The sequence below is a fragment of the Camelus dromedarius genome, chromosome 22, assembly GCF_036321535.1.
Source record: "Camelus dromedarius isolate mCamDro1 chromosome 22, mCamDro1.pat, whole genome shotgun sequence".
Taxonomy (NCBI): domain Eukaryota; kingdom Metazoa; phylum Chordata; class Mammalia; order Artiodactyla; family Camelidae; genus Camelus; species Camelus dromedarius.
The window spans coordinates 26,758,384-26,771,132 of NC_087457.1; positions in this window are offsets into that span (position 1 = coordinate 26,758,384).

Genomic DNA, 12,749 nt, shown 5'->3' on the forward strand with positions numbered 1-12,749 from the left:
CAGGGCTACCTACCCAACACTCAGTTTGAGAAGACACGGAAGTTTACCAGGAAGGGTAATGATTATACTTTAAAAATAAAAGAAAACCCACTGCTTTAAGTGGCTTTCTGTACAAACTCTGTTTTGCTTATTTTTCACTGAGAAAGACTAGTTGTATACTTGACCCTTAATTAACCCCTAATGCTCCATGCTACGTTTGCCTGGAGCAGTGTTTCTCAAACTTGCGTGCAGAGTCACCCGCGGCATTTGTCAAAACGCGGGTACCTGGGTGTGGGTCCCACTCCCAGAGTTCTCCCCTTTACAATGTAATATCCTCAGTCATCTATAGTCTAAACGTTAGGTAGTGTGGTTTAATAGAGTTTGGCTATAGAGTAGGACAATGTATCTTTATTCGGTTTATCAAGTAAATGAGGAACCTTAGGCAAATTACCTCTCTGACCTCAGATTTCTCATCTCTAAAATGGAGTCATTATGAGAAGCAAGAAAACGTGTAAAGTGCTTAATAGCTAGTAAACAGTTAGTAGAATACTGAGCTTGTCTGTGCGTTCACACCTGGTTACATACCTTCTTCCTTACTGTGACTTACCCCTTGACTTCTGTTTCTCTGAGCCCAGCACACATTACAATGTTCACACTTTTCTCTCCACTGGGTAAAAGAGATACTGCTCTGATCCAACATGGGGAGTCTTCTGATTCTATTGCAAGCTTTCCCATGTCTTGCTTTCCAAAAAGTCGTATCATAAAAATGAAGAGAACTTAAAGGTCACCTAGGTAAGCTATCCCTCTGATGACAGAATCTTCCAGAACTTTTCTAAATAGCCGCTCTGATTATATAAGCCCAACTTACGGTCTGGCCCTTCCCACACATGGGCTCCCAAGCCAAAATGCCAGCCACAGAAGCCATGCAGCATCTGCGGGGTTTGGGGTCTCCTGCCAGGCCTCCCGTTGCCCTGGTCCCTGCTCAGGAAGCCCCTCAAAGGTTCCTTGCCATCATCTGGGTGCTCAGAATTCTTTCCCAATTGTCCCCAAACCATGGTGTCTCAAAGCATCTGCCAAGGCAAAGCGTGTTCCGTGGTATGAGCCTTCTCCCCGCCTCAGGCATACTCTTGGTTACCTGGCCTTAAAACTCAATTTCTGTTGATGCCCAGAATGTCACCAAGTCTCTCTAAAACCAGCTCCTTCATTTTCTATTAGTTTTTCTTGAGCAAAAGCACCCAAACACCACCATATGCAAGAAGCAACCATATTCAAGCGTGATACAGCTTTTTCCTAGGAAAACAAATACAATATGGCCTTCAGCATTGGCATCCTTTGACGTTCTCAACCAGATATCTGCCCCCTTTGAGTCACATTTCAGCCATCTCTTGTCCAATGATCTGCTTTGTTTTCTATTTGCATAACTAAATGTCTTATTTGAATGATTTTCCCAGAACAAAGAATGTTTTCTAGAACACCCCCTCAGGAACAGTGTATTCCAGTAGCTATCCCTTGAAAGATTGCTTCAAGCCTTGAAAATGCAGGCTTCCCATCTTCTGCTTCTTCTGTCTGGGCTCAAAGTTCTTAGGGCCAAGTTTTCATTAAGACTACGACTCAAGCTTCGCCTTACCCAGAATCTGCAAAAAGAAAGCCTCTTTCCCAAACACGTGGCTTAGGAATTCAACCCTAGGACACCTGGACAAGTTCTATTAGCATGCTCTCCACATCTAGCTCCAGGGGTCACTGTCTCCCTTGGGAAGCAGATTCTCTTAATAAGAAAATGTATCCGGTGCTCAGAGTATGAAAAAAATCTTTATTAATACCATCCCCATTTTATGGATGAGGAAACTAAGGCACGAAGAACCTAAGTAATCAGTCTAGGGTTCCCCACTCACGAAGTGGTAGAACTGGAATCTGAACCTAGACAGTGTCTCCAAGGCTCAGCCCCAATCTCCAGCCACTGCTGCAGCAGGAAGTTAGGATGGGGATGAATTGTTCAAATGCTGTTATGAAGATAGAATAAAAACCAATCAAGGAAAAATAAATAGAGTTAGGGGAAACAATAACCAAAGAAACAATTCTAAGTGTAATTATAGTGTGAGATGAATGCCTTGAATGTGTCAAACAGGTATGTAGCAGAAAGAAACAGGATGCTGAGGGGAGGGCACTTGGAGGAGGTGAGTCTTTACTCCTGCCCAAAGGATGAAAAGGAGACCAACTTGCTGAGCAATGGTCGCACTGCTGATGTCCCTGGAAACACTGTGCTGTGTATTCAGTGCCCTTCACAGAGCCACTTGTATATATCATCACAAAGGAGATGCAAATGTTGCTCACCAAGGAAATCTTTCCTTCCCAAGTTCAATATCTAAGATCTTTGTATTGACCCAAGTACTGGTAAGATTTCCCAGTTATTTTCCAAGGAAAAGTATTTAACATCTATCAGATGCCTTTTTCTTACAAAACTCAATGAGGAGGAATAATGATTCTCCTAATTTTTCCAAGGAGAAAACTGAAATTCACAGATGTTAAATAATTTGGCCAAAGTCACACAAGTCGATAAACGCAAGATTTGAACCAGACATATGACTTCAGAACCCAAGTTTCCTCAGCATACATTGCAGCCGCCAAAGGAACTAAGAACCTGCAAGACAGACTAGTGTTACTTCGATCAGAAGAAATTCTTGCACCAATTTACTTGAAAATGTTCAGAGAAAATAATGAAGAATTGCTTGGGTATCTAATCAAATAAGAAACCCTCAAACCCCCGGGGGAGAACCCTTGCCTCCATTTTCTCAATACTGAAGTTCAAGATTGAGTGGGGTTTTGTGCAGATGAGAGATCACTAAGAATGAAATTCTTCCTCTACTCTTCTCCCCATGGCCTGCTATCAACCGCCCGCCATCCCTGCAAGGAAAGAGGGCTTCGCTAAACTTGCTCGTGTCCAAGCTTATCACTTGCTGGTTGCCCACTGGGATGTAACAGCTGCCCAGACAGTCATCACTCAGGAAGCTACGTTGCAGCATAAGGGCCTTCAGTTTGGAATTTCTGTTTGTGGCAGATCATGTCTTCAAAAGATGGCTGCTGGAACACTTCCATGTATGTGCGTTTCTGTAATGTGACCTTGTCACGCCCCCATCAGGAGGTGGAGTCTCCCTCTCCACCCTCTTGACGCTGATCAGGATCTGAGACGGCTTGGACCAGTAGGACAGAGCTGAACTGATGCTATGTCAGTTCTGGGAGTTGACTTTTTAGCCTCTTAGTTCTCACTTCTGCTTCTTGGAAGCAACCCCCATGTAACTAACAAGTGCAGCTACCCTGAGATCATCAGGTCATGCGGAGGCGCAGGCTAGCCACGCGGGGAGGGCGTGGAGTGAGAAAGAGCAGCACCGGCCCAGCTGCTAGCCGTTCTCACCACCCCCAGCTCAGGCACCAGACACAGGAGTGAAGGAGACATTCAGCCCAGCAGACAACAAATATAGAAGGACGGAGGCCCCAGATTAGGAACCCCCAAAAGAGCCGTCCCAGATGTCTCTGGGCACTCAAGTCAACCCATCTGACTTTGTGTAGCTGAGGTGAGCCATCCCCACTGTGCCCCGTCTGAACTCTGAGCATAATAATGTGGCAGCCATTTTTCATCAAGGAGTTTTGAGCTGCTTGGTTTCAAAGCAATAGATGATTGGACCACTGTTGCTCTCATAATATTTGCATGCTTCTTTGTGGACGTCTAACAGATAAGAATCCAAGCAGGAAACAAGTTTTTAATGACCACCTGATTATGGCATCTGTGGAAAGTCAACTTTTATAAAGCAAGAAGGAAGTCCTGCTGTGTTATTTTTATATCACAAGCACATTAGGTAGATTTAGACTCATGAGTCCATAATTTAAGGCATCAGTTGATTAATGTGTCAGAAACAACAGCAGTTGCACAAACCGCTCAATAAAGCCTTGCTGTGTTGTGTCTAACCATGGGGTTACTGCTCGTTCTAATGAAAAGCCTCCTAAAAGATTCTTCCAAGGGTAATCCACCACCACCCTTAATTGTAGCACACCACTTATGCAGTATTAGTGATTTTGTTTGATGCTTGTGACTACACGCTTATCTACTAGCTGGAAAGAGTAACATTGGTCCTTGATGCTCTGAATTACATGTCCATTACTGTTTATCCCAGATTAATAACAAAAATAGCTAACATTTATATGGTGTTTCCTATGTGTCAGGTACATGGTAAGCACTTTATGTGTGTTCATTCATTTAATCCACGTGGAAACCCTATGGAGGAGATATTTTGTTATCCTAACTTTACAGATGAGAAACTGATCCACAGAGAATATAAGCAACACGCTCACTGTCTTGGTGACGTGGTGTTAAGTCACCAAGTCAGAATGCAAATCCAGGCAGTCTGCTGCCAGTGTCTGTGCTCTTAACAACTACACTAAAGGCCCCCTCCCCTCCTCCTCTCTTCTTCAGAGTCAGCAAACATCTTTTTATCACAGCCACACAGGTATGAATCACTGACTTGAGGATACTGGCTCTGTCTAGTGGTTGAGAATGAATCTGATGCTGAAAAGTCTGCAAAAGTGCATCCCTGTTTCACTTCTCCCGACAACCTACTGAAGACACTGAGCTTAGTCACGACCTCTATTGATCTTCCTTCTGTACAGGGAAGACTTTTTGATCGCCTGAAACACTTTCTCAAAATAGCTCAAAGTGCTCCTAAATGCTACTCTGATTCCTCACTCATTTTTCCCCTCAAAGAATGGATCTCTTTTAGGACAAAGTTTAATATGGCCACCATAACTGAGAGCCTCATCTGGCCTAAAAATGAACTCTAGCTGGTTCTTGAGATGCTTCTGAATAGCACCTCTGTTGACAATAATCCAGTCATGACTCTTCTGGCCTTCATGTGACATCAGCCCTGGCATCTCCATTACGATGGCAGAAGCCCGACCCCACTCCAAAACCAATTCTCAAAGCGCAGTGTGCAAGATATATTTTTCTTTCTCTTAGGTTTCTAATCGTGATTTATTCTTGTTGGATCCCTTTAGCTGTGTGTGGCAGCAGTTCAGAATAGAAACCCGTCTACTTTTCCCCGTTAAAAGATTTTACACTTATTCTGCCTATAATCATAAACCTGACTCAACACACCCCAATTTTGATGCAAAAACTCATTTTTATTTGAACAAAAATTCCATCGGCCAAAATCAAATTATTGTGGGTTTTTTAATGAAATGTTTTAAATATTGGATGCCCACATCCTTAGCATGCATGCCTCAGACATTAACTCTGAATGATTGGAAGTTACTAAATCTTGCTCTCGTTCATTAACGATCACATATCAAACAACTATGGTATTCTAGACACTGTGCTGAGTGCTAGAGATTGAGAAATAAATATGCCATAATCCTTATTTGGGAGGAGCTTACAGTTTGCAAGAGGAGACAGACAAATAATCTCCCCCCAAAGTGAAATTATGCCTCATTGATGCAATGGTAAAAGCTTGTATATACTGCATGGGAGTACAAAAGGGGGGAGGATAAAAGGAAGGAGTGGTTCATGAAATAGGCGACACTGAGAATGCGGTAAGACCTCATACAGTGGGCAATACCGAGCTAACACTCGAAAGGTAAGTATTTATTGTATGAGGTTGACGTATTACATACAGCTCTTCCAACTAAGGGACGTGAGCCACCAGTAAGTCTCTACCATTGGGAAGTGTGTCAGAGAAAATGGTTATTAACAACAGTATCTGTTGGAGACTGAGTCCTTTTTATTTATTTTTTAATGAGGGTAGATTCAAAGCTTCTCTAGTAATAAATTGACTCGATCCTTTGCAAACTGCTAGGCTTTCTTAGCTATGAAAGAGAAGGGCTAGAAGTACAACTACCCTTCCAGGATGTGTGCATCTCACTAGTGCTCCCAAGGGGCTGTGTTCCTTATAAATGGCATCCTCCGCGAAGACTGTGGTGGGGAAAAAAATAGGACCTGCTTCCATAATACGAACTATACTTTCATTGATGTCATCAGTATATAGGTGAGCATATACAACACCGTGTTGCTATGTCATGTGAAATAAAAATCGTTGATATTAATAACAAAACAACATGATAAAAGAAATACAATTTTTATATGTTTTCTCCTACTCACTGGAATGGAACCAGTTCATTATCTGTTGATTTTTTTTTTTTTTAAATCTAATTGCCAAGTTCTGCCCTTTATTTTGTCTCCTCCAAATAAGGAAGTGAATAGTCAGTGTCTGAGCAATCCCGCAGTGGAAGTTATAACCGACCAGGGCGCTCCCATCTTGCCCAAAGTACACATTCTCCAGTAAACAGGCCCTCCCTCCTCTGACATCACCACACATGGCAGATCTCCGAAGGCAAGAGAAGGGCCAACTAAAAATAGACAGTTTTAGGAAGACACTCTGGTTAGTCAGATAATTGCTCTCTGAAACAGGCAGATACCAAAACATTAAGAAGGCCGAAACACAGTCATTCATAAGAGAATGCTTAATGACCTCATGCATGGTGTATTCGTTACAGTAGAACTTCAAAATCTTCTACATTGGGCATTCAATTATAAATGGAATTAAATTCCTGTGGTGTTTTCCACTTAATTACTTTAGAAATGTGGCTAACCGAAGCTTAGAAAAAAATATACGTAGTTAATTATTCCTGGTGATTCAAGATAAAGTCTTTAACTTCTAAGCATTTATCCCATTTATTCTAGGTGAATAAATGTACTCTTTTTCAAGAGAAAGTTGAAGTTTTGTCATTTGTTCATATCTCTTTTATACTATCAATGGGGATTGTCTTGATAATTTAGCAGTGCAAAGTGAGTAGCGAATCAACAAGACTTGTCTACCAACCATGACAGATATTGTGAATCTTAGTGTCTTTCCAGTGCACCACTTTTAATTTGTTCTAATTATTCTACTTATATATTTTAAAGATTGTAAGTATAAATTGGAAAAGTAATTAGATAAGCACTCCATGCTGAAAAATTTTATGTCACATCAGAATTAAATATATACATACAGTAAAGACAACATATGGAAATCTTTAAAGGAACCAAAAGTAAAATCTTTAAAATTAGAACTCAGTACATGGGTTTAAGACTATACCATTTTTTAACCTACCAGGGTGATTATAATTATTTTTTAAAAGGCAGGCAATAACAAGGAAGGACAATGCACAGGGCTTTGAGAAAGTTCTCATCACGCAAATGGAGACTGTTAAACCCACCACTGCAAAAGGCTCAGGGTTGCCTTTTCCTTAGGAATTCTGCACAGCTGAGCATATAGACTCCTAGCTGAGAGTATATCACAGGTAATTTACTTCCACATTTCCTCCAGAACGTCCCTATCACTAACCCCAATCCTCTCAGAATCCAGGCTTTGACTAACTTTTTCAGTGCCGATCACAGACAAGTGATCCATAGCTAGAATTAAAGCTTTCCACGAGAATATGACTTCTCTGTTGGTGCTTCAGTCTTCTCCTAACTCCAAGAACTTAACCATGGAGATTTGTTATCCATTTTATAAATCACAAACCCCTTTAGGACTACCCTAATCAATTCCATGGGTCAAAATTAAAGAACGCTATATTGACAATAAAAATAAACTTCCTTGGTCATGATTTTGGTATAATTCAGCATCTTTACAAATCACCTAGTAGCTATACTAATATTACAACATGGTTCAGGTTGGGGAAGGTATTGCAGCGAAACAAAAACAATGCCGTGGTTCTATAATACGGTCAGACCAGTCCAAGCATTGTACTCCCAGAAAGGGAAAATGCTTCTATGCTTTATCATGCATTCATTAAGAGCTAAGTGCTCTTTCAAATTTTTGCTTGGTGGCCCAGGAAGCTAAGAGATTACCACCTGGATTTGATGAGTCAGACTCTAAATATTAAAAATGTCCCTGCAGGCAACGTCTGTTTCTCAGATCTGCCCTTTTGTGGCTAGAGACTCAGCCGTTTGGGAGGCTCAGATCCCCAGACTCTTATCAGCCATGCCAGCCCTCCTCTTTAAGGGATTATCCTCCACAGAGTTTGCCTTTGCCCTGAAGGCGCACTCAGGGAAATCTACAAATGCGCCAGCCAGGGAGAGATGCTCAGGGACTGGGGGTCACTGAGGCTGTGGGTAAGTGACCTGATGGAATGTCTCCATTTCGCTCCCAAACTCCTTCTCCAACCTCCCCTCTCCTGCCCCATGCCCGGGAGCCCGGCTGTGTGGAAGCACCAATGGGCAGACTTGCCCTTACTTCCAGTTAGATCTGTCCCATGGCGAAATTGTCAAGACAGGGGAGGCCAGGAGGAGAGAGGATGGGATATTTATTCCCCCAGCTCTTCCTGGCCAGGCCCACGGTGGCCAGTAGTTCCTCTCCCCAAGGCCATGGCTCCTCTCCAGGGCCCTTTTCTACAGTGGCGGGTCTTGCTGGATTGGTGACCATTCCCTTACTAGCTCCTTGAGGCCTCAGAGAGTAGTCAAGGAGTGTGTACAGTTGCTAGCCCCACAATACGTCTCTAGCCTTTCTTAGGTTCTCCTAACCCTGCTCCTTCCTTTGTAAATACTCCTACATGAAACTTTCTTCACCTACTTAGTATTTATTATGAGCCATGCACTAAGCTAAGCACTTGACAGATATTAACACATTTATTTTTCAGAGCAGCACCCTCCACCTCCAGAAGGTTCTAATAATATGGATCTTAGTGATAAGAAATAGGTACAAATCATACATGTTTTCTGTTATGAATATTATTTATTTACTTTTAGCTTAGTTTTCCTTTTTTTTTTTGAATGTGTGTATTTTATTATCAAAGTAACACCTACTCACTTTTTAAATATAGAAAACAAATACAGAGCAAGATAAAGTAAAATGTTAAACTGTTTGTCAGTTCTTCCCAATTCCACTCACCAGTGGTAACTCCTATTAACTGCTTGGATTCGGGAAGGAAACAGTTGAAACTCTCACGTGGGGTAAGCAAAAAAAAAATTAGTCCACAGATGACCAGGAACCAGGAGTGTCTCAGGCATATGGCATTATAAAAGGTACCGTTCTGGAAAGACCTTTGGATTATATAAAAAAAAAAAAGGGGCCAGAAGTCCACTCTAGGCAAGTGGCCAGAAAAGCCAAAACAAAAATCATCACCCACCTTCACATCAGTGTTGTTAAATCCTTAAATCAGTATTTCTTGTCCTGGACTGAGCAGAAATGAGTTGCTGCCCATGTTCAGAGTTACCAAAACCTTCACCTAATACGAATCTTCTTTTGGAGGAAAGAGTTGATTATTTTGTGGGTTTTTTTTTTAATCCTCACTTATTACAGACATACCTACATTCTTCTAATCATTTGGGTTCTGATCTTGTTGATCACAATATAGTCATAACTTCATTCACCTTCCATTGTAATACCGATAACCAAATACAGACCTTACTCATAGAGACAGAAAACAGAACAGTGGTACTTGTTCACAGGCATGAAGTTTGGGAAGATGAAAGAAGTTCTGGAAATGAATAGCAGTGATGGTTCACAACAATGGGAATATACTAAAGCCTCTGAGCTGGACACTTTTCAATTGGTTTAAATGGCGACTTTTCTGTTATGTATATTTTAAATTAAAATACACATTTAAACAAATTTCTGGAAACTCAAACCTCTTCCTTTGGAGACTGGAAAAGTCCAGCTCAGGTTACCCATGAGTTTTAGCTTATCTTGAACGAATCCCATTGCCCTTTGGTAAATCCCAGCAATGCAGTGCTTCCCTGGGCAGCGCTGTGGCCGCGCCCACTCCTCCCCACCCCCCACCCCCGTCCCTGCTGCTTTCCGACACCTGCTGTCTCGCACCCTCCCGTCCGCACTGACTATAGCACACAGCTCGGTAAACTCTTTGTTTGAAAACATCCATCTTTTCTGTCTCCAAGACTGGGTCATTAGTTCTGTAAGTGTTCTCTTGGGCTACCTTCCAACGTGCTTAAGCCTCTGTTTTAACTGCATTGAAGTCTGTTTCCTCTCTTTAAGACACTTGCCAAACTCCTTCACTTGCCTCTCACTCTTGAAAACCAAAGCACAAACTAAAATAAAAGCAAACTCTGCTACACTTTATTCCACCTGCATTGCAACCTTTACGACACCAAGTTAATTCAGATCTTTGTACATTTTATGGTTTCTGGTTGTTCATTCAACAAATCTTATGGCATGTCTGCTAGTGGCAGGGACTGAATTTAGCACTGAGAATGTAAAGGCCGTTAAGACACAATTTCAGTCGTTGTGAAGTCTGTGATTAAGCTGGGGGAAACAAATAAATCAACAGGAAATTACAACCCAGAATAAAAATGCGACCATAGGAAGAAGCAGTCTACTGTTCATGGTGTGGACCTGATCCTGTCACTTCGGAGGAGGTGACTCCCCCAGACCCTGCTGATGTGTGAGCCTAAAGCAAGAAAGTTCAGAGGAAAGGGGAGTCGAGACAGATACTCTAAAATCCAGAAACATTTTGGGCGGTCATCCTTTAAAATTAAACCAAGTTACTCACCTATCTCTCATGACATTAAAGTATATTTTATAAGCCAAACTGCCTTAACTACGGTTTAAGAGGTGTTTTCTGCTGTTCAGAGCTGTCTTTTTTGTGTATTCTTTGAGATAAGCTTTGTCAAAGCATATTTCAGTCTAAAAATATAAATACTTTCCTTTAGGAAGTCGCCACTCCCTTCCCCTCACATATTTGAGGAAATACTGCAGATCTAGTCATGATGTTTAAAAAAAAAAAAAAAAAAGGAAGTGCAACCACAAAACAAATCCCTTCCCAATGTTTTCACGGGAGCCAGTACCAGTTAACACCAAAATGATGGGAGGTAGGCGGGGGCCTCTTCCCACTCATGTCATACCCCACCTTCCATTTTCTGTGGACTGAATGCCAAGTAAATCTAAATGAGAGTCAACAAAGGTCTTTTTCATTCTGGGGGCACACAAAAAAGCAGGATTTAGCCTAAAGTTTCAAATCTCTTAGACCTTCCATCGGCTGAATGAACTACAGGAATCTGTGCGATAATCCTTTGGAATGACGCCCCTTCAGAGCAGATGGAGACAGCGGGCACCATAGGACCAGCTCCAGCGCTGACCCCTCTTTCTTCCCCGACTCCTTCCCTGCCCTGACTTGTCTGGATTCTGTGATTATCACTAGACCAGCCCCCAGGGGACTCCTTGAAGGCACCCTCACCGCTTTCTCTTTGCTTCAGCACATTTCCAAGAATTGACAAAAGCAATTTGGAAAAGATTTCTTTCTGACTGAGTGCTACTTGGGCCACAGGTCCACATGCCTTGCTCTGACTGTCAGAGGCATTAAGTCAACACAACGTTAAGTTACAAGGTATCAGCTGAATATGCCCTTTCAGTAGCTGAGTCGAGCCTGCAAAAAAAAATTCATATTATCTATCAGAGAGTTTTATATCCAATTGGAGGAATAAGTATCAGTAAGTACAACACAGTTAAAGGACAAAAGAGGGTGACTGCCATGAATTGCTAAAATCTGTGATATCACTTGAAAGGAGTGTTTGGTTTGAGTTGAGTGTTTGGGAACACCTTTATGCAGAATAAACAAAAAACAGCCGTTAATGCTGTGGGCTAGCCTGAGCTTGGATCTGGTACTGACCAGCTGTGGGAACCCGGGCAAAATACTTAACCTATTCCTGCCTTAGTTTCCTCATCTGCAAAATGGAGCTAATCCAAGTACTTATCTCAGAAGGTTGTCATAAACAATGCCCACACACATATATTTATACATATCTATGTGTGTGTGTGTGTGTGTGTGTGTGTGTGTATACACACTTTTTTTAATCTATTTTCTCACTAGAATGTAAGCTCCATGACAACAGGGAATACTGATCACTTGTTGCTATGGTAACTGTGCTGTATCAGCATAGCTAGGCTGGAACCACATTTCCAGCGTTCTCTTCCCTGCATATTTCTGGGGTAGGGTTGACCACAAGAGAAATCCGCATGGTATTTCCAAAGTGAAGCCTCCGCCGTATTTTCAGGCTCTGAGGGTCCGTGCAGGGCTCCAGGCAGTGCGTCAGCTCTCACGTGGTGTCGCCCACCTGCTGGCACACCTGGCGCAGGGGGTAGTCACCAGGTTCATGCTTCCCCAGCAAATCTCTTCCCTCGGCCTCTCTGGATCCTGGGGCAGGCATGTGTGCAGCTCCGTGGTGAAGACCACCAGCTTCTCCAGCAGGTCACCTGTGTTATCAGGGTTGGAGGCAGTCAAGACAGACAGATTCTGGTTTGTTCTCCTGGATCACAAACTGCCTGGGCTGATTCCATTTTATGTCTTGTTTTCTAGCCCTTGGTGGAGGTGACCCTGTAAAGACTTTGGGCTTACCCCTAGATGTTGAGGCAACAGCCTTGCCTTGGCTCCCCCAGCAGGTTGCACAATTGTGTAAGTTCTGATTCCTAAAATAAACCCCTTATTCGGCATCCCTTAGAGCCATTCTGCTTCTCTGACAGAACCCAGATGATATGGAAATTAGTACCAGAAATGGTTCCAGAGGATGTGTTCTCAGAACCAGTTCTAGATAATCTGAAATTGATTCTCTCATCTGATTCAGTTTAAAGGTATTAATGATCCAGGATCATTAATAATAACTACTAATGGTAGTCCATGAGATGTGGTAGCAAAAATTACTTTATTACCTGCAGTCAAATGAAAGCAAGTCTTTGGGAAACTAGGCAATTTCTTCCATAAAAAACTCTTCATATATGATCAGGTGGTTTGGC